The sequence below is a fragment of the Macaca mulatta genome, chromosome 3 (assembly GCF_049350105.2).
Source record: "Macaca mulatta isolate MMU2019108-1 chromosome 3, T2T-MMU8v2.0, whole genome shotgun sequence".
NCBI lineage: Eukaryota > Metazoa > Chordata > Mammalia > Primates > Cercopithecidae > Macaca > Macaca mulatta.
In genome coordinates, this window is record NC_133408.1 from 182,232,152 (window position 1) to 182,252,945 (window position 20,794).

Consider the following 20,794-nt stretch of genomic DNA (forward strand, 5'->3'; position numbering starts at 1 on the left):
AGGCAATGAGCTCACCCCTTGGTGCCTTGTGTTGGGGACGCTGATGGCACATCCTAGAAAACATGCCCAGCAGACAGAGGCGCGGCTGTGGGGTGAGGAGATGAACTCAGAGATGCAGCATGAGGCCTCTAGCTCCAGACAGCTCTGGAGAACAAAGTGAAGACCGATGCATTTATGTTGTTTAAAGGAGCTAATAAATATCTAAAGCAGTCATCTAAGTGTGTTCTAATATAAATCCTGTGTTCCTGAGATTGTGGGGATTGAGAGAGGAAGTGATGTCACTGTGGGAACTGCTCTGTGGGGACAGGGACGTCCCTCTTCCTCTGCTCCTGCTCACAATGACTCTGATCTGGCAAAGCTCCCATCCTGCCCTGACTCTGCCATGGGCACCAGGCTCCTCTGCTGGGCTGCCCTGTGCCTCCTGGGGGCAGGTGAGTCCTCAGACACCAACCAGCCTCATTGTGTGTGTGTTTGTGTGAATGTGTATATGTGTGAGATGAGTACAACTGCTTTCTTCATTCTGTTTTCAACTTGTGTCTCCACAGATCACACAGGTGCTGGAGTTTCCCAGTCCCCCAGTAACAAGGTCACAGAGAAGGGAAAGGATGTAGTGCTCAGGTGTGATCCAATTTCAGGTCATGCTGTCCTTTACTGGTACCGACAGAACCTGGGGCAGGGCCTAGAGTTTCTAATTTACTTCCAAGGCACGGGTGCAGCAGATGACTCAGGGCTGCGCAGTGATCGGGTCTCTGCAACACGGCCTGAAGGATCCTTCTCTACTCTGAAGATCCAACACACAGAGCAGGGGGACTCAGCCATGTACTTCTGTGCCAGCAGCTTAACCACAGCATGACACAATCGCCTCTTTCCTGCTCACAAACCTCCTCCTCTCTCTCCTTGCTTCCTTATGATACTATTTTGCATCCTCATCTCACAACGCTCCTCTGCCTCTTCCAGAATCATTGCTTGCATGTCTGCTGCTCAGATCAGCAGATGTGCGTTGTACACGTTAATCATTTTCTGTGGAAGGCCCTTTGCTGGTCTTCATTATCCATCCTTATTTTCCACGTTGGATACTGCTCCCTTCAAGATTACTTGTTGCCTGCAAGGGATCCTACTTTTTACATTCAAATTTTACTTCTCATTAATACATATTTGATGCTGTCTTGAAGGTAATCTCATTATCGTCCCAATCTTCTGCTAATCTTTATTTTCATGGTAACATTGACTGTTATTTTGGGGGACATGTATTTCATCTTTGGTAATGGAAATGAAATAACTATGCACTTCAATTCCTCTATGTTCCTCCTACTTCAGAGTAAATCCAATTTTCTTCCATTCCTCCCATTCTATCCCGCTCCCTTTATATGATAGTTTTAAGGGAGAAAATATCAGTTAGACTCTAATGGCTGCTATGTGATAAGAGTTATTTTGAATGAGGGTGGGATATTCAGCTTTGAGAAAAGCCATAGTCAGGGTTAGAACCAGTGTTGGAATCAGGGTTTAGGGAGATTGCTCATAAAACCTGCAGGATGGCACTTCTAGAATAGTCTCCCAGCTCACTCTGCAGACACTTCCCAGCACCCCTTGGGCCATTGCAGAAGCAATGATGAAACTTAACTTACTGGCCACAAGATGGCACTGTGGTCCACTGGGATCTAAGGGGCTCTGGGGACAGCCTGGGAGAGCAGCCTAGGAGGGGAAGGGTTAAGAAAAATTAAGGCTGGGATTCAATATTATGCAAATGTTGCAACAGTTTACAGTTATTGCTAGGCTACCTACAGCTATGCAAGATTCAGGAAATACCTCTAATCTTTAATGAGATCCACAGTTGAAGAATTCTGGCCGGCAACCTTGGTGTCAGGGGCAGGTGCAGACAGAGGAGCAACTGCCTCAAAGGAACATGGGGAGGCGAGGGGCGGGCTGTGCCCTAAGCCCAGTGTGTCTCTGCTGCACCCTATCTTCCCTGCAGGCCTCGCCGGGCAACAGCCTTCATGAGAGGAGGTGGATCCTGCCTGAGACCAGTCAGAACACCCTGGACAGCTGGACTCCTAAGGCATGGGGGATGACACCACAGGCCCACCAGACTGTTCCCTAGAGAGGGGCCTCCAAGCCCCAGCTCACAGTCCTGAGGATCAGGGCACTTAATTGGGAGAGCCCCTCCTCACTCTAACCCTGTCATGAACCCCAAACTCTTCTGCATGACCCTTTGTCTCCTGGGAGCATATGAGTCCTGGAAACAGCTGCAAAACCCTGTCATGGGTTTGCAATGTCTGGGCTCCAAGCCTTTTTTCCTCTTTCCTCTGAAGAGTCCCCCTACCTCTTAACTCTTGTCTTCACTTTCCATCTGCCTCTCCAGCAGACTCTGTTGATGCTGGGATCACCCAGACACCAAGATACTACATTATACAGACAGGAAAGAGATGATCCTGGAATGTGCTCAGGTTAGGAACCATTATTCAATGTTCTGATATTGACAAGACCCAGGACAGAGGCTGAAATTGATCCGTTATTCAGGTAGTGGTGGCAGCAGGACCAAAGTTGATGTCACAGAAGGGTACAGTGTCTCTGGAAACAAGCCTGAGCATTTCCCCTGAGCCTGGCATCCACCAGCACCAGCCGGACTTCTCTGTACCTCTGCGGCAGTGCATCCACAGCCCTGTACAGCCAGCTGCTCTCTGCACCAAAAGGGCAGCCACAGGTTGGAGGTGGGTACTCCTTACGGAAGGCCCTGCCTCAACCAGAAGAAAAAGCCGCCCTTTCTGAAGCTCTTCCCAGACTTCCCAGCAATGGGATCTCATTCTATGTGTGCTCCTGAAGCATGAAACTTAGAGTGAGCTGGGGTCTATCACTGTAGTGGGGATGTGTAAATGCAAACAACATAACGCTATTTTCCTCAATTTGGAATATTCTGGGAATTGTACAAAGGAACAGTAGCTTCCAACATGAAATTCATATTTCACTTTATTTTCAAGGGAGAAGAAGAAAGCAGAAAGCAACTGGGAAGCTTTGGCCTGCTTGAGTGATTTGGGATTCTCATGTAGTACACATAACATCACCTTGGCTTTGGTTCCTTTGGATACCGAGCGTGTGTTCTCTGGAGGACAAGAAAATCCGATTTTTTCTTTATAAAGTTACAAACACACAAGGGAACAATCCACTTAGTGACAATGTTAATAGATGCAACAAACTCTGCCATTAGACCTGAAAATAATCAGCTAGTAGAATTATAAAAAAGATTGTAAGCCTCTCACTTAAGTACCTGTTTGAGTTCCTCTGAGGATAGATGAAGGAAGGAAATTAATTCTTACCATCACTGTGACTTGGATTAGAATCCGTGAGTCCCTTAACTTGTTTTTCTTGTAAAATATTATAAAATAATATAGAACACGCATTTCATTTTCCTTTAGCCTGTCGTCCTCTTTAGCATCCCCAGGGAGAATCCCATATCCCGGTGCAAGACTTCTTATGTTGGGATCCATTAACTGAAGGACTGGGAGGACCATAGCTGGGTTTCACGGGAAATACATGCCTCATGTGCAGAGAACCCCATATGTCTCTTCTCTGCCCAATGTCCCCCTGTGAGGCTGCCAAGAGGGGAGAGTGCTGGGTCACCCAGGACCCCCCTCTCAAAAAGAGGAGTGGGCTGCTTGCTTGGCAGAAAAAAAAAAATCACCAATTGGCCAATCTGCTGAAAACCAATATGAAAGGCTAATATGTGAGACCGATGAACGCCCAATTTCTCAAATTATTAAATTTATAACAGTTCATGGTTCTTGGTATGACTTCAACAGCGAGTGAGCGTTTTTTTCTTTGTCTATAGCTTTCTTTCAGCCATTGATCCTCGGTTGTGTCTTAGCCTCTTATCAGCCCAGCTCATTTTGATACTAAATTTGGCTGTTGTATATCTCAGCAAGAAGCACGTCTCACATTCTCCGTATTTTATGTGGTCATGAGTGTGTTCCTGTCTTATTCTTATTTTATATGATGCATTTCTAAATTGGACGGTACAGAATACAAGCATCTATTTGTATAGGACTCCCGTCTTTTATGGGGATAGGTCAGAGTAGGTGAGCATGCACCGTGAGTCTCTGCTGGGATCTCTTTGGATTCTATGTCCACTGTCACATGGTTTATTGTCATATGCATATTTCTCATGGTTCTCCTGACTCAGCAACGCTCATTGCAGGATGTTAGAAATCTTATTACTTCTAATGGCAGAATGTTAGAAATTGTGTTAACTCTTAAGGCAAAATAAAATATCCCAGACTCGCTTTTCCATTGCTCTTTCTATTACTTGTGGTCCTGGAGATATCAAGGAGGGACAAAAAGGAGTATTTGCAAAGGTGTCGCAGGGTTAAGGGAACCCAATAAGAGAAGCAGAAGTAGCCTAGGAATAGCAGAATCTGTGGCTCTTCCTCACATTGGCCTGAAATTAGTAGGAGAGGATGTGGATCCCAAAGCATCTGGTACTGTAGCTTTAAGGCAAGGCTGCCTATAAGGTGCTATGGCCTTTGGTAGGGAAGAGTAACCAATATAAAATAACGAAGCAAGAGGAGAACCAGGGCATAGACAAATCAGAACAAGTGGTGACCCTACCTCCGTCTGCTCTCCTGACATTGTCTCCCATTAGCCAAACTCACTCTGGAGTTAGAGAAGAAGGGAGCCAGTTAACATAATACACTGGGGTCAGCCTCTGAAGGCAGGGTGGATCTGGAGAAATTAACATAAATTATCCAGATCACTATGCATAAGATGGCCTTGAGGGTGCTGAATCCCAAACTGGCTGGCTAGGTCTGTTCTGTGAGCTGATAAAGCCCTAGTGTTATTTCTGGGGAATCTGTACTCTTAATTTACAGACAACCCAGGTCTGCTTTGGATCTGATCAGATAGACTAAATCTTGGGGACTTTGTACCACTGGCCACTCAAGGGAGGGGCTGGAAATGTTATCTGAAGACGAAAAAATAGAACCAGAAAATTTGGTTGAATCTAACATCAGAGAGATGACCTTAGGACAGCCAGGAAGAACTGGAACATGAAGGTTTAATCACAGGCTCTTCACCCTCTGCTGATGGGCAGTGTGTGAGTTTCAGCATGGAGCACTGCAGCACTAGGTGGGAGGAGGGTGAGAGGGCGATGGGGCAGCCTGGGAGCTGGAGCAGTGTAGGCAGAGGAGCAACTGTCTCGTCACAGAAGCTTCTGCCTTCACCCAACCCTTCTGCTCTGCAGGGCAGGGAGAGAGTTTGGGTTGTGGGGAGCACTGGACTCAGGAAGCCTGTAGGGGGAGGACACAGGACAGTGACATCACAAGATACTCCTTGCATCAGCAAAATCAAGGCCCAGAACTCACTCAGCTCTTCCCCAGGAGGACCAAGCCCTGCATCAGGTGCAGTGCTGCCTGCCCTTCTGTGCCATGGGCCCCGGGCTCCTCTGCTGGGCGCTGCTCTGTCTCCTGGGAGCAGGTGAGTCCTGTGCACTGGACAGCAGCCCCATTCTCAGCCTTCCCACCCCTGTGTCCTCCACTTTACCTTGGGGAGGGCCTCCAGGCTGTCTCCTGGCTCATCCTCCATCTGCTTTTCCCACAGGCTCAGTGGACACTGGAGTCACCCAAAGTCCCACACACCTGATCAAAACGAGAGGACAGCAAGTGACTCTGAGATGGTCTCCTATCTCTGGGCACAACACTGTGTCCTGGTACCAACAGGCCCCTGGTCAGGGGCCCCAGTTTATCTTCGAATATGCTAATGAGTCAAGGACATCAGAAGGAAACTTCCCTCATCGATTCTCAGGGCGCCAGTTCCATGACTATCATCACTCTGAGATGAATGTGAGTGCCTTGGAGCTGGGGGACTCGGCCCTGTATCTCTGTGCCAGCAGCTTGGCACAGGCTGGCAGAGTCACTGGAACTCTGTGCACTAATCTCTCTGCTTCCACGTACAGCAGTCTCAGACCAGACAGCTGTGAGAAAGGCTGGCGGAAACAAGGCCAGGAGGATCTGCTCAGAGGATGCTGCTGCTTCAGGAGGTTCACAGCAAAATTACCTTCTTTGTCGGATGCTGTACACTATAATGATACAGTAGCTGGCACTCTCCTTTTTAGAAAAAGAAATTCATTTTGGTGTCAGGATTGTTTGACAGATGTGTAGTATAGAAGGTAAAATCTCAAGAGTTTGCTTTATATAATCAAGGGAGAAGAAATTGAGATTTGGTTTGGAGAAATTTGAGGAGAACATGATTAAAGATTATGAAAAAATAGAAGTAGAGCTACCAGATGATAAAAATTGTGTTCTCTGCAACATAACCTGTCAAAGTTTTCAATTGCTAGAAAATATGCAGCAAGGCCTTGTAATAACTGGCATCACCCCAGGGCCAGTCTAGGAGGGTCATTGCCACATAGCCTGTTGCCCCGGGGGAGGGCCCTAGAACTGGTTCCAATGTCTTCCTTCTGGACTTAGATCTCAAGTCTCAAAACAGAAGAATTCATTTCACTGCTGACGGTAAACAGATAAAGGCTCTCCCATTTCCCCAAAGATACATTCTGCTTCCATTGTATCTCTTCCTGACACTAACTACCCAGATCCATTCCCTTCTGTGACCAAACATCTCTTTGAATATTTCCTAAAACTCTGCAGCCTTTGCATTCTCTGCATTTGTGCTCAGTATTTCTATGGCCTGGAAGGACCTCTGTCTCCCAAGAAACAGCCAGACTCTGCTCATTGGTCAAGAATGGGCTCACGTTGCTTTCCTCTTCACTTCTTACCATGATATTCCCCAGCATTGTACTATACCAACATCTTTATTATTTTCATAGGAAAAGCCAAGTATTAATTAAATATATAGTGAATATTCTTTGATGTTGTGAAATGTATGTTAATTCCTGCTTATATAGCATTCTGGAATATTACTATTATTAATATGAGGGATATTATTAACCACTAACTATTTCCTGGTTAGAGATCAAAGTCACTTCTGCGTAGTGACAGCAAATGTGAGAACCAACGGAATCTGTTTGAATTACAGCTGGCAGTGTTATTCATTTCAAATTTTTATAATTTAGAAGTAAATTTTTAAAATCTAGAAACCCTTTTCTAAAATGCACTACCTAAAATTTAGTAATAATGAATCTAAATACAACATATGAAAACATATGAGTATAATTAACTGGGATTAGCTGTGGAATATAGGGTTTCCAGGCTGGGTCTCCTTGATATCATCACGCTGTTTAATTGTATGGCCTTTATAATTCTGGCTGGTCTCTACCATCTTAACACATTATTTGCAACTATGTAACAATTGTTTATTCATAATCAAAATGTTGGCTCATGTGTCCTCCGACTCCATTGGCGAAGGGTGGATTTGAAAATCAACCCGAAATTGACTCTTTGGGAAAGCATAGAGAGGGTGTGTTAGAGGGTGGGGATGGCAGGACTGGGGGCATCTCTGTTTCTGATTTGGACAATTTGAGGGTATCGCGTCAGAAGGTATGAATCCATGAGATTGTAGACTGTTGGCCACTTGGAGGCGCTGTGGCTCCACAATACTGCAGAGAACTCAGCGGAGGGGTGGGAGAGGAGCCGAGAGAGTGGGGCTGAAGGGGATGCCTGGCTGCCTGCCGGCATCAGCGGAGTGGATGGAATTCCCTGAGCGGGGCCTGGACACATAGAGTTAAGCACAACCTCTCATTGCCTTGGAAGAGTTGGGGCGCCAGAGGCCTCAGTTTGCACTAAAGAGGGAGTGTCTCTGGCTCTGCACAGGCAGCAGAGGGTGAACAGGCTGGGGTGGCAAGGACTGGGGAATCAGTGTCAGGGCGGGGACAGGGCGGGCGGAGGAAAGTAAGGTGTGATGTGGGCATGTGGGGACTGTGTTCAATCCTCCTCACGTTTGGCTTCTGGCCTGTACAAGACAGGAATAGTACATGGAGTAGCAGAACCTGAGGCCTGCCAAAGAGTACAGTGGGCTGGAGTGGCCTGCAGGGGAAAGTACGTCAGTGCGGTGACATCACAGGCCAATGCTCCTATCAGGAAGAAGAGAGCTTGGGAACTGCACAATACTTACTACAGAGATACCAGCCCGGAGCTGGGAGATCCTGCCATGGGCTTCAGGCTCCTCTGCTGTGTGGCCTTTTGTCTCCTGGGAGCAGGTGAGTCCTGGGCACAGCTTCAAAGTCTCCGATCTCCATTTCCTGTCCCTGAAATGCACGCAGGCCGATGATGGCTTCAGCAGGAGGCTTTCTTCTGTGCCTTATGCTTAACTTCTGTCTTCCGACACACAGGCTCAGTGGATGCTGGAGTCACACAAACCCCAAAGCACCTGATCACAGCAATTGGACAGCAAGTGACGCTGAGATGCTCCCCTAGGTCTGGAGACCGCTCCGTGTACTGGTACCAACAGAGCCTGGGCCAGGGCCTCCAGTTCCTCATTCAGTATTATAATGGGGAAGAGAGAGCAAAAGGAAACATTCTTGAAAGATTCTCAGCACAACAGTTCGCTGACTTGCACTCTGAACTAAACCTGAGCTCTCTGGAGCTGGGGGACTCGGCGTTGTATTTCTGTGCCAGCAGCGAAGCACAGCCCTGCGTGAGCATCAGCCTTCTGTGCAATAACATTCCTGCCCCACTCAGGAAGTGACGGTGAGGGGAGGGCTGCCAGCCAGAGGGCCTCAGGCCCTGGAGAGCGGACAGGCCTTTCCCAGGCACTCTCTGGTGCTTCTGTATGAGATCTGGTTTAATGCTCACTGGAACTGTCTAAGCGAAGTATTATTTCACCTGTTTACATATCTGAGGGACAGCAGATGTCCTGGGGCTCATATTTAATAGCTAGCCGAAGTCTGTTTTTTCAACACCTCTGCACTGTCCCTCCTCACTCCGGAGATCTGTCCTTTTACCTGGTGTCCCCTTTTCATGTCCCCAAGAGCAGGATGCTAAGGTCATGCATGAAGCTGTGATCATGATAACTTCTTCCCTGACAAGTCCAATGAACACATGATTTCCAGGCAAAACATACCCATTTACTCTTTATTGTGATTTAAAAAAAAAAAAGAAAAGAAAAGAAAGGTGCAGTTTTCTGCTCTGTGGCCCTCCTATGGGCAAGGCCAGGCATCTCTTTTACGGAGACTGTATGAGGAGGGAGCTTTCCCAGGTTCATAGCAAAGGGCAGGAAATGTTTTTCATGGGGCATGTAGTCTTCCTGTGCCCGATGCAATCTACCATCAGGGAAAGGACTTGAAAATTTGTTATTCATTAGTTAATATTTTTCATTCTTTTTTTTTTTTTTAGACAGAGTTTCGCTCTTGTTGCCCAGGCTGGAGTGCTGTGGTGCTATCTCGGCTCACTGCAACCTCCACCTCCTAGGTTCAAGCGATTCTCCTGCCTCAGCCTCCCAGGCAGCCTCCACCACACCTGGCCAGTTTTGTGTTTTTAGCAGAGATGGAGTTTCTCCATCTTGGCCAGGCTGGCCTCAAACTCCCGACCTCAGGTGATCCACCTGCCTTGGCCTCCCAATGTGCTGGGATTACAGGTGTGAACCATTGCGTCAGGTCCATTTTTTATCCTTTATCAATAAATCTTTTGGGGCATCCTACTTTGTGCAAGAGATTACATCACATGAAATACACAATGGAAAAAAAAGATGATTAGAAAAAAGGGAAAATTTTTAAAAATGAAGAAAAGGGTGTTTCTTGCATTTGAGGGTTTCGAGATCTGCAATTTTTGGTATATTCTAATTAGTTTACTCCGTTTCTGATTTATATGAATTTCCTCTTTCTTCTCTTTCTCTCTTTGGCTACCTACATCCTTTTGCCAGATTTTTAAAAGTTTTTAGTAATAGTATTTAACATGAGATCTACCCTTTTTATAGACTTGTAAGTGCAGAGCACAGTTTTATAATCTGAGGTCATGATGTTGTACAGCAGATCTCTAGATCTCATTCATCCTGCATGATTGAAATTTTATACACATTGGCAGCAACTCCCCATTTACTCCATTCCCCAGACCCTGGCCACCACCATTCTAGTCTTTGCTTCCTTGAGTTGCACTATTTTAGATAACTCATGTAAATGACATTATGCAGATTTTTGTCTTTTTGTGATTGGCTTATCTCATTTAGCCTAACGTCCTACCAAGTATAGTGGTGACAGTTTTACTTCTGCCTTCCAAAGTTCACACAAATAGCTCCTTGACCAACTGTAACCCAGAATCATAAAGACAAAGTCATTCTTAGAAATATAATTTTTTGTCCTGGCTAAGTTGGGTTAACACAACCTGGTACAGTATGGATTCTCCCAGGTTGAGGCATCTGGTCACATACCTGTTTCAACCTACCGTGGTCTCCAGTCTCCACTTTTGGGGGCACCACTGCTGCCCAGGTGAATATGGACACAACTTAGATGTCTCTGTCCTAGATGTTCCAGGCCCCAGCTACTGGCTTTTCTTTTAACCTGTGCCTGCAGTCTCCCTCCACTCGGACACAGGGCTCTGCCTCCTGCTTCCATCTCCTTCCTGAGCTTCCGCCCTGCTGGAGTTGCATGGACATCAGGGCCCCTGGTCAAAGTGTGGCGACCCACAGAGACAGAGCGGGGGAAGCTCACCTCTAGCTGCCTTCCAGGGCCCAGTTCTGTTATACCCCAAGCAAGTACTCTGGTCTCCCTTTGGGCTCCACAGTATGAGAAATGTGCTTCATGGATTCATAGCTGACCCCCAGCTCAGTAATCTGAGGACAAACTCAAAGGGAAACTCTCAGAACTGAGGGACTAGCCCTGCATTTCTCTGATGAGGGTAAGAATACAGTATTGTAGAGATGCCTTCTTCCCTGTGTAGACCTGGCCCTAAACAGGGAAAAACAGACAGGGTAAAAGTGCCCAAATATGTCTGAGGAGACTGAAAGAAAATTTCCTAAGAAAATCCTTCTCCTGACTTCATTCAGTTCCCAGTAAGACATACCTCATGCTCGGACCCCCAGATCAGCTGAGTACCCGGGATATCACAAGTCCCAGCATCTAACCCCACAGCAACTAATTCAGATACCGGCCTCTTTCCTGCTCCACATTGACCAACTGCCAGAAACGGTCTTGCCAATAGAGTTTTGTTGGCCAGGCATGGTGGCTCATGCCTGTAATCCCAGCACTTTGGAAGCCCGAGGTGGGTGGGCCACCTGAGGTCAGGAGTTCGAGACCAACCTGGCCAACATATTGTGAAACCCCATTTCTACTTAAAAAGAAAAAATAGCTGGGCATGGTGGCACATACCTGTAGTCCCAGCTACTTGGGAAACTGAGGCAGGAGAATTGCTTAAACCCAGGAGGCAGAGGTTGCAGTGAGCTAAAATCTCGTCACTGCACTCCAGCCTGGGCAACAGAGCAAGACTCCATCTCTAAAAAAAAGAGTTTTGTCCTTTGACCACCATGTCTATCTATATATCTAGGCAGATTTAATTTATGATTAATTTGACCTCTTAATCCCATTAAAGGGAAATGAAGGGCATATGTTTTCAATGTAAAGTATATTCATTTTATTTTTAATAAGTTGGAACTAGTAGTAAACCGAGGGTATCTCCAGTATAGTCTTAAGACAACCCATGGTAAACCAAATCTCTTTACTAGGACTTTCTTTTCCACATTTTAGTTCCTAGTTATCCAGAGTCCGGAATATTTAAGAGTTGAAGAGTCTCTCTATGACTGAGATGGTCTGCGGGGGTTTATAAACAAGTGTTCACTTGTCCAACAAGCCTAGGGCCACTCTTTATGGAAGCCAGTTTGTCAGCTGGTTTGGGAATTTTTGATTTAAAATACGGTATGTTGTTTAACTTGAATAAGCATAAAGTCTAGAAGTGTAATTTGCATATAGGCTAGTGCCTGAAGATTTGGGTAGGACAAAAAGGAAAGAAGAGATAATGTTTGCAGATTTAGGAAGTTTCATTATATAGAACTTCAGGGGCCTGTGGGCCCTGATTTGTGGAGATAGTATAAAGACAAAGAATTAGAAAATCAGAATTCTCTTCTGGAGCCTACATCGGGGTTGTCCTGAGAAAAGATTATGATATGAGGAACATAATCCATGGTGTGGTTAGCAGCCCAGAAAGCAGCAGACAGTTCTTGACTCATGCATTTGGGGGTGAGACTGGAGACCCTGGCAGACAGTATAGCCTGTTGAAGCTGTGCACTCTTAATCTTAGCCTCTCCAAAACTCCAGAGACAAATGTCAGACAAATATACTCCCATTATGAAGAATATTAAAACAAAAAAAAAATGAGGAAAAGTTGGCAGAATTCAGAAACATTCACAATAGGCAGCCTGAATGTTTAATTTTAGCATCATGAGATATGAAAGTTTGAAGAGCTATAGTTAAATGCACACAAAAGAGAATTGAAAGCTGAACAAGAAAAAAGAGACTCTCAGAAACCATTAACTTTTTAAAAAGCATTAAATGGGATGTCTAGAAATGATCCCTAAAATGACTGAAAGAAAATGGATAAAGTGAAGAGCAGATTAATGCTCATTGAAGAGATTTCAAAGACATTAATTTCAAAGACAAATCTGAAGAAGTTACCCAGAACAACACAAAAAATTAACTGTATAATATGAAACAGAAGTGAAGCAACAGAGAAGAAACAATGGAGGTTTCAGTTATATTCGAATATATGTAACATTTCATAAGAATTTCCCATTTATTCTTATATGTCATTGAAGTATAAGAGAAAGAAAATAAGGAGAATGATAAGAGGTGATATCGTGTGTGATACTAGCTGAGAAATTTCCAGGACAACTAAAGACCTAAAACCTGAGTTTCAAGAATTCAAATAAATCCCAGGTTAAATAGTTACCTCAGTGTTAAAATAGAAGAATATGAATGATGAAGAGACGATTTTTAAAGCAGTCCAAGAAAGATAAATATCTTGCAAAGGAATAGACTGAGACCAACAGAAATAGTGAAGAAAGAGAGTTAAAAATATCTATAAATGCAGATTATAGTCCTCATTCATCAAAGAGACAAGGAGACCTCGGCAGTTCATATTCTGAACCCTTGGGCTGGTGACCCGAAATATATTTGGCTGAGTGTTCTCATTTGTAAACTGAATTCAATTTGCAGAGTTTTGTTTGTTTGTTTGTTTGTTTGTTTGTTTGAGATGGAGTCTTGCTCTGTCACCAGGCTGGAATTCAGTGGCATGATCTCGGCTCACTGCAACCTCCACCTCCCAGGTTCAAGCAATTCTCCTGCCTCAGCCTCCCGAGTGGCTGGGACTAAAGGCACACACCACCAAGCCCAGCTAATTTTTGTATTTTTAGTGGAGACGAGGTTTCACCTTGTTGGCCAGTCTTGCAGAGATTTTAGAGAGATAACTTTAAAAACTAGAGTCATCTAAAGTACAGGTTCAATAAATCTTAGGTCCCTATAAATTCTCTGACAAATCTCCAGTCTAGCTCAGTTATTTACTCTCTGAAATTCTGGTAACAAAGGCAAGCACAGATTACTTTTGCCTGATTCAACCATGTTTCAGACACAAAGTCATCTAAAATGCAAATATAGTAGTCTGATAGTTCATTATGCAAAAGTAACATAAAGAGTTGCCATTTAAGGAAATATGAGAATGTTCCCCCTTATGAACTTCCTGCTTGATAACTGAGTTTGATATGCATGAAGGTGTGGTGCGCCCAGAAAGACATGGCTTCAGTGCAATTGGCCATCACACAACAGAGCTGATAGAAGAAGGCACAGCTTTATTGGAAAGGAGATTACAGAGGAGCTTCTAGTGGCTTCCGTGACCTCCTCTCCATCCCTCTCTGACTTCAGCCTTTCTGCCATGGACAGTGCCAGTTCCCATTCACCTCCTGCTGACTGTGCCCTTCCACACTGTCTGCTGGGAATGTTGCTGCCGCCTGCTCTGGGGCCTTCTCTGATATTATCTGAATTCACTTGGGCTGTACTCAAAGACAGCCAGAGGTCCTGATGCTCCTGGTGGAACAGGACAGGGGGACAAAAGCTCCAACCTGCCCATTCATGCAGATACTCCAGAGAGCACCCTATGCTCTTGGAGGTCCTGATGGATTCCATCTCCTGTTGCCCCAGCACACATAGAATATTGCACCTTTATCCTGGTTTCTCCCTTCCCTATTTTGTTTTTCTTGCTCTCTTACTTCTTCCTGGAATCATTTCCCAAATCAGCTACATATACCCAAGTCTCCCCATCACAGACAGTCTTCAGAGACAGACTAAACTGTGGCAGTGATGGAATGAAGCGACCATCGAAAGACCCTTCCTTTTGAAGGAGACCACTGTTTATCTTTTATTCATACTGCTACTCATTCATTTAAAAAGTCTTATGATGATGTATACAAACTAATCTTTTCCAAATCCATTTAGATTCATCTGGAGTTCCCAACATTCTCAGGATGGCTCTCTGCTCCCTTAAAACTTCAAACTTGTTTTGAACTGAATACAGAAGCAGAATCTGCCTGGACTCAGATAATCATTCATTCCTTTCTTCATTCATTCAACAAACGTTTAATAAGTTATAGGTGAAGACTAGATTCAAGTTTTGTGGGACACAAAGCTGATACATTTTAGGTAGCTCTTTGCAAAAGAGAATGCAAAATAGCAAAGTGTTGAAAAGATCCTGTGCAAGTGAGAAGGCCTGAGGTTATTCTTCATTGGCTTCTTGGCAACTACTTAGGTACTGTTCAGGTACTTGGGAAACACCAGTGCAAAAAACAGACAAAGCTTCAAGTTGAGGTAGACAATTTTAACATGTAATTATTGTAATTTATTACACTTAATAATAAATTAATTTGAAAGTAGAAGGATACATTCCTGGTAGGTGCTTATCTCCCCAGAGAAGTTAGAGTGTTGCTGAGAATACCAACATTCTTGGTAGATCATACCTGATTTAGGGAACGATCCTTAGAGCTCTGTAATTCTATGTGCCTTGCCTTGCAAAATGAAGGTCCTGATCTGAAAAGCTTTTTTTTTTTTTTTTTTTTTCCTGCCCTGGCCCAACCATGAGGATTGGCTTCTTTTCTGTGTGGCTCTTAGTCTCCCAGGATCAGGTGAGTTCTGGGCATAGATGAGAAAGTCCTTCCTGGGCTTGCCAGGACCCAACCACGGCCTCCTATGGGGGTGCTCATGGGCCTCCTCCCTGTCTCCACTTCTGATTCTGTGTCCTCTCTCACTGGAGCATGATTGTGGGAATTACTCATCCAGGTTGCATCAGGATGTGCAATAGATAACCTACTGTATCTGAAATAACTATTGCAGTGCTATGGACTAGGTGTGAGTTTTGCACCATAGCACATTTACGAATCCATCAACCTTCTCCCATTTGGTGAATATAAGATCTTCTGGATGGGAATAGAGCCTTTTCCTGTGACCCTAGAGGCTCCAGATAGGTGTAGTTCTGGATGAACATTTCATACACATTCCTAATGATTAGCCTCCTCTCTTCTTCCCAGGAAGTACAGTCACTCAGGGGACTTAGATGGTGCAGTGTTTGCGGCATCACCTGAAGCAAAGGGGGAAAACATGCCCATGAGAACACACAGCAGCCTGAGCTTGGATGGTGACACTCCCATCAGGTGTAATGAGGGGCTATAGCATGAAGCAAGTCTTCAAACGGTAATGACCTTGAACCTTGAACTTCGAACTTGGAGACCTTTCTGGATGTCATTTAACCGAGGTATCCCTGTAGGCTGACATACAAGTGTCCAGAGCTTAAACGAAGAGGAAAATAATTCAATTTGGAGTTGAATTTTGTGCAGGAAGTCATAAAAGGCACCAGGACTGCTATGATAATGTTCTTTAGCCTAGAGAAATATTCATAAAAGTGAAAATAGTATTCAAATAAAGAATTTCTCATAATGGAAATAAAATATACATAGAAGAACAAATTCCCCTACTAAAATCAGGGAAAGAGTTAAGGAGTTTATTAGATTTCTTTCAAAACAGACCTAAAAATTATTCAACTCTGTTATAAATGATTTGTTCCTGTGGGGAAGAGAAGGGGCGTGGCAGGTTAGCTCTGCAGTTCAAGCATTTAGCAAGGACAGTGACATCATCAAGTCACTTAGAGCCCAACTTCAATTTGCCCACAGCAGGGCTGGGAAACACAAGATCCTGCCCTGGAGCTGAAATGGGCACCAGGCTCTTCTTCTATGTGGCCCTTTGTCTGCTGTGGGCAGGTGAGGGCTGGTCACAGGAGGGCCTCCTTCCCTGGAATTCCCAAGGCCTCAATGCAAGCTTTTCTATTGGGATGACAGCATCAGTATCTGTTGTTCTCTATTACAGGACACAGGGATGCTGAAATCATCCAGAGCCCAAGACACAAGATCACAGAGACAGGAAGGAAGGTGACCTTGACGTGTCACCAGACTTGGAACCACAACAATATGTTCTGGTACCGACAAGACCTGGGACACGGGCTGAGACTGATCCATTACTCATATGGTGTTCCAGACACTAACAAAGGAGAAGTCCCAGATGGCTACAGTGTCTCTAGATCAAATAAAGAGGATTTCCCCCTCACTCTGGAGTCTGCTGCCTCCTCCCAGACATCTGTATATTTCTGCGCCAGCAGTGAGTCCACAGTGCTGCACAGCTGCCTCCTCTCTGCACATAAAGGGCAGTTAGAATGATTGAGGTTGCCTGTGCTCCCAAGTCCTAGCCTTCATAGGAGTCAGAGAGCCCTGGCTAGCCTGGGGGCCATAGAGCAGGGACCATATGACCCTTGGTGTTGAGGTCCATTCCTACCCCAGTCTCAGACCAACTGGAGGTCACCCCAACACCCTTAGCTTCTGCAGTTCCCTATTTCCTTTTGTAAAATGGAAAAGGCATCTTTAGTTGAGATTCCTAATTTCCTTGACAATTTGAAATCCACCATATTCTTCTCTCCCCTAAGGGATGGGTGACTTGTCCATCTACCCTTTCCCCTACCCTCTACCACCCTTCAACTCACAATCATAAATCTTTGCCCATGTGGTCTCTGCTCCTGGGGGGCCTTTCTTCTAAGGGTAATAGACCCACAAGGTCCTGTATCATTAGCCATTTACCTACCTCTTCGTCGTCATTTTGCACCATGTTTTCCCTGGCTGTCTGCTCCAGTCACGCTCCCCTACATGCAGTTATTTCTTCATATGTGTCCGTTGTTTTCCACCCTGGGGATTGTTTATACGAATTCTTTCTTCTGCGCTGAGTATGCATACCACCCACTTAGTCCTACATCTCTACTTCATTTCTTAAATTAAAGTGTATTTCAGGCACACTTGCTCTTAACTGTAAAGAGCAAAAAAGAAAGTTTACTAGAAAAATATTTTATGCATTCATTTGGGGGATGACTTTTTTAGAGGAGACAAAAAAAAGCCACAAGCCAAAAGAACAATATTCATAATGCTAATTGCACTAAATTGTTCCAAGCCAAAACACACCATAAAAATTAAAAAGTTAAGCTACAGCTTGGGAAAGGCATGAGGAATGCATACAAATGATGAAAAATCAGTGTGACAGAGAACATTCGGTGTGACAGAGAACGTTCAGAACATCACTGAATACCCGTAGCTCCTCCATGGTTTCTGGCCTCCCTTGCATTTGGAGGGTTGGGAACATGTCACCAGGTTCTGAAGAGTGGGATAAAATGATGTCACCTCATTTCAAGCCTAGCCCTTAAAAATATTCTGTGGCACTGTGTTGAGAGTCTCTAAATGTACTCCGGTGTTTAGAGTGTCAGTATATGGCATAGAGTTGTCCTCATGGCTAACATTTATTAAAATGTCATAGTAAATCCTCTGCAACAGATCATATGAAGAAAACACACAGGTGGAATCTGGAGGAATTCACAGGCGGGCTTCCTTATGCTCTCTTCCTCCCAGGAGGGGACACACAGAGCTCTCTCTCCTCCCAGAAGCAAAAATGCATGAACACATGTGCACTGTTTCTGCCAAGGGAGCCCATTACAGGCTTAGCATCCAAGAGGGTTTAGTAGAGGCTGTTCACACAGGCACCTACTGTCTAGCATGAACCAAAAGTCTAGATCCCAGAAGGAAATCTGATGTTCAGCATAATTATTATTTGCAACACCAGCCTAGGCACAATGAGCCACCCCTCTCAGTCAGGAGAAACTTTACGTCAGTTCAGGACCCTGTTCACCAGCCAAGTTCCCGGATTTCAGCCAAAGTCCAATCTTGCAAGCAGGACTTTCTAAGCACTTCAGTGTCCAGCCTCCTGTCAACTCTTGTGCACGGACACTCTTCAACTCTCTTTTGCCATGTCTTGAACTTGGGAGCTACAAGGTACAGATTGGCTGATGATAATATGGAAGCAGCCTGGCTCACTGGGTCATAATTTGGTGGACAATCACTGAAGAAAGCTGCTCATGCCACACTGAACTTTGTGGTCACGGGAAGTAAGACTTCACAGAGCTACACCAGTGAGATTTTAGATTTGTTTTGTTTCTTTTGTTTTCTGTAGCGCAGCTGTTTTTGTCTAAGAGAATTAGTATCTAGAATGAGTAAAATATTCTTATTACTTAATATTGAGAAGACAACCCGGCCGGGCGCGGTGGCTCACGCCTGTAATCCCAGCACTTTGGGAGGCCTAGGCGGGCGGATCACAAGGTTAGGAGATCGAGACCATCCTGACTAACACGGTGAAACCCCGTCTCTACTAAAAATACAAAAAATTAGCCGGGCGTCGTGGCGGGCGCCTGTTGTCCCAGCTACTCAGGAGGCTGAGGCAGGAGAATGGCGTGAACCCGGGAGGCGGAGCTTGCAGTGAGCCGAGATCTCACCACTGCACTCCAGCTTGGGCGACTCAGTCTCAAAAAAAAAAAAAAAAAAAAAAAAAAGAAGACAACCCAATAAAAACAGCAATACTGAGGATGAGTAGGCAATTCACACAAGAGTGAACATACGTTACCACTAAACATGAGAATATATTTTCAACCTTACTTACAATCAGAATATTGTAACCTGAAACAGTAAGTTATGATTTCAAAATTGCTAGACTGGATACTTTTCCAAGGAATGACAGTCCTACATTTGACCAGACATATGGACTAGTGAAAATTGTTCATATATTTATTACAAAAAATAATTACAACTACATCAGAAAACTCACTGTGGGATATATTGTGACAAACCACGTTTCTGGAAAATTTATCAGCGTATTTAAATCCCTTGGGTTCCTTTCATTGTCTTTAAGTTCAATAATGGAGAATGCAGCTGTCAGTGGTTTTCCTATTTTGAAGGTAGTCTTTCCATCTTTTAAAAAGTATGGTAAAATGAGTGTAACATATAAAGTTGTCAATTTATTTTTTAAATGTACAATTCAGTGGCATTAAGTACATTCACCTTGTTGTGGAATTATCAGCATTATCCATTTCCAAAATTATTTTCGTCACCCCAAACAGAAACCTTGTACCCATTAAGTAATAACTTTACTTTCCCCCTCCTCTGGCAAACTCTATTTTCTGTATGAACAAATTTGCCTATTGTAGATAATGTATTTATACGAAATCAGGCAATATTTTTCCTTTTGTTTCTGTCTTTTTTCACTTAGCATAATGCTTTCCAGATGCATCCATATTGTAGCATTGATCAGAACTTCATTTCTTTTCATTTTCAATCGTATTCCATTGTATGTATATAATACTTTTGTTTATTCATTCATTAGTCCATTGACATTTCGATGGTTTCCACCTTGTAGATATTGAGAACAATGGTGCAGTCAAGATTGGTCTGAAAATATCTGTTTGATTCCTTGTTTTCAATTCTTTTGGGTATATACCTAGGAGTGGAACTTCTGGGTCCTTTGGTAATTCTGTTTCTCATTTTGAGTAACTACTAAAATGTTTTTTTGTTGCAACTGCAAAATTTTAGCTTTCCACGAGCAATGTCCGGCTTCTTCACAACATTTCCAGGACTTGTTATTTCCTTTTCTTTTTTTTTTTTTCAAAAATATGATGATGATGATTACTTTTTTTTTTTGAGACAGAGTCTTGCTCTGTCACCCAGGCTGGAGTGCAGTGGTGCGATCTCGGTTCACTGCAAGCTCCGCCTCCCGGGTTTATGCCATTCTCCTGCCTCAGCTTCCCGAGTAGCTGGGACTACAGGCGCCCGCCACGACGCCCGGCTAATTTTTTGTATTTTCAGTAGAGACGGGGTTTCACGGTGTTAGCCAGGATGGTCTCGATCTCCTGACCTTGTGATCCGCCCATCTCGGCCTCCCAAAGTGCTGGGATTAGAGGCAGGAGCCACCGGGCCGGCCGATGATTACTATTTTTATAGCCATCCTAGTAAGTGAATGATATCTCATTGTGGTTTGATTTGCATTTACCTAATGACTAAAGATGTTACAAGTCTTTTCTTGTGCCTATGGGCAATTTGCATACCTTCTTTGGAGGTAATATTTATTTTATTTGATTGCGTTTTTAGAGTCTCCACTGACTTTAGATTTACGGTGGTGTACTGCAATGATACTAAAGGAAATTGAGATTAAACTTCTCTTGGGTGATGTGTTATGGCTAATGTTTTTAGTGCAGTACTTCTGAGACATTTTTGATACTGTAGAAGAGAGAAATAAGTAATTTATTGATATTTCCTGGAATTAGATTTTTTACAAAGAGAAGAGAGATATAAATAAGAAACAGGGGAAGATGAGGAAGAAATCTGTGGTGCTGATTTGAATTGGAGTTATTAATACGAACTTAAGATTTTAAAGATTATATACTTCCTAACTCTATCCAGGGAAGGGTCTGAAAAACAATACAAAGTAAATTAACTAATGGCTGTATTTGCTTTTTGTTTGTGTTCCCCAGTA

The 20,794-nt window shown here is 44.1% G+C and overlaps 2 long non-coding RNA genes across 2 annotated transcripts; one reads left to right on the forward strand and one right to left on the reverse strand.

Annotated features, from left to right (window-relative positions):
- Nucleotides 1–2,946: 2,946 nt before the first annotated feature.
- LOC144339999 (uncharacterized) lies at nucleotides 2,947–8,619 on the reverse strand. Its single transcript, XR_013415664.1, has 2 exons — nucleotides 8,056–8,619; nucleotides 2,947–5,624 (listed from the first exon to the last, which is right to left on the reverse strand). It is a non-coding gene; the product is annotated as an uncharacterized LOC144339999 (long non-coding RNA).
- Nucleotides 8,620–15,608: 6,989 nt separating this feature from the next.
- On the forward strand, nucleotides 15,609–16,507 carry LOC698161 (uncharacterized). Its single transcript, XR_013415663.1, has 2 exons — nucleotides 15,609–16,164; nucleotides 16,271–16,507. It is a non-coding gene; the product is annotated as an uncharacterized LOC698161 (long non-coding RNA).
- The last annotated feature ends 4,287 nt before the right edge of the window (nucleotides 16,508–20,794 follow it).